This window comes from Emiliania huxleyi, assembly GCF_000372725.1.
Source record: "Emiliania huxleyi CCMP1516 unplaced genomic scaffold EMIHUscaffold_334, whole genome shotgun sequence".
Taxonomy (NCBI): Eukaryota; Haptophyta; order Isochrysidales; family Noelaerhabdaceae; genus Emiliania; species Emiliania huxleyi.
In genome coordinates, this window is record NW_005199487.1 from 41,991 (window position 1) to 43,703 (window position 1,713).

Consider the following 1,713-nt stretch of genomic DNA (forward strand, 5'->3'; position numbering starts at 1 on the left):
GCGGCGAGGGCGGGGCTGAGGGCGGGGGCGGCGTCGGCGGCTGCGATGGTGGCGGCGGCGGCGGCGGTGAGGACGGTGGCGGCGGCGACGGAGGCGGTGGGGAGGGCGGCGGCGAGGACGGTGGGGGCGGCGAGGGCGGCGAGGGCGGCGGCTCTGGCGGCGGCTCTGGCGGCGGCAATAGCAGCCACCCCGCGGGCAGCAAAAAGCGCGGCGGCGGAGGCGACGGCGGCGGTGAATGTACCTTTTCGTAGCACGTCGTGCCGCTCGAGGGCGCTGCGCCTGCAATCACGTCCACCGAGGTTTGCGCCTTATAGGTCTTGCACTCGACCTGACCTCCGACGAGCGGAGCGTAAACGCTGTAGCCGACGCAGAAAGCGTCGACGTCGCAGGACCGGCGGCAGGAGTGGCTGTTGGACGTCGACGCGGAGGCGTACTTCCCAGGGCCGCCGGCGCGGTCTACACACGCGCCAGCTCGCCCGAAGTACCAAACCATTTTCCGGTGGAGGCTCCGCGTCGACTAGCCGGGAGGTCGAGCCAGGTCACTGCCACACCTACGGGCAGCACGCCGCGGCGTTAGCATCGCGACGACCGGCACACTCTCTCGTGTCCTCGGCGCTCGGACTGGAGCCGGGCAGCGATAGGCAAGCGAGCGGGCTGCGCTGCTCTCTCGCCGGAAAAGCGTGGGGGCGCAATCGGGCGGGTTCGCTCGGTGTAAGGGTGGGGAACGAGCAGCAGCGGCCGAGTCTCGCGGCTCCTCGATGGCAGCAGCCTCACCTGCGAACGGGAGGTGACAGCCATTGTGAGGCCGATAGGGGGCGAAGCCGCTCGGGCGCCAAAGCGAAGCGCATCGCATGGTGGGAGCGGAGAGGGAACGGCGGGTTGCGTGAGCAAGAGGCGTCGCGCCGCTCAGGCGTGCAGTTCCCCGCGGCCATATGTGCGTCGATGCGGCGGGGCCAGCGCGAGCGGAACGGGAAAGAGACCGGCAATCCGATTGTGCCAGATTCGCGGCGCTCGGAGCGAGCCGCTCGCGCAGCGGTCGCAGCACGGCGTGCAGCCATGCACGCGCTCGCACGCGCTGCAGTGGTGGTTGTGGGGCGAGAGGCGAGAGGGCACGCGCGGGGGCAGCTCTCATCTCTCGCTGCGCCGCTCCGGGCGAGGGCGAGGCGAGCAAAACGAGGCGCCTGCAATCTCGTGCGATTTAAAGAATTTTTGGTGCCCGGTATAGACTCGGAGATGTACGCGATACTCGCATACCTACGCAAAAGGTCGAGCGCGAGCGACGCGCAGGCGCGACGGTGCCTAGTACTATGCGACTGCAAACCCGCGCTGCAGATTGAGAGAATTGGGAAGTTCATAGCTGAGCTTAGATTCCCAGAGAACGCCGTTCACCCACAAGCGAGCGCTAGTGAACGCCCAGGGAACCGATATGCCATCCCCAACCGCCCGAGCGCCCGAGGTGGGCGCTCGGAGGCCGGAGGCATGAGAAAGCTGACATGCGCGGGGCGCACGAGCGGCGGAGCGAGAGCGGGCTCGCGTATGGAGTGTGTGTGTGTGTGTGTGTGTGTGTGTGTGTGTGTGTGTGTGTGTGTGTGTGTGTGTGTGTGTGTGTGTGTGTGTGTGTGTGTGTGTGTGTGTGTGTGTGTGTGTGTGTGTGTGTGTGTGTGCGTGTGTGTGTGTGTGTGTGTGTGTGTGTGTCTGGGGGTGTGTGTGTGT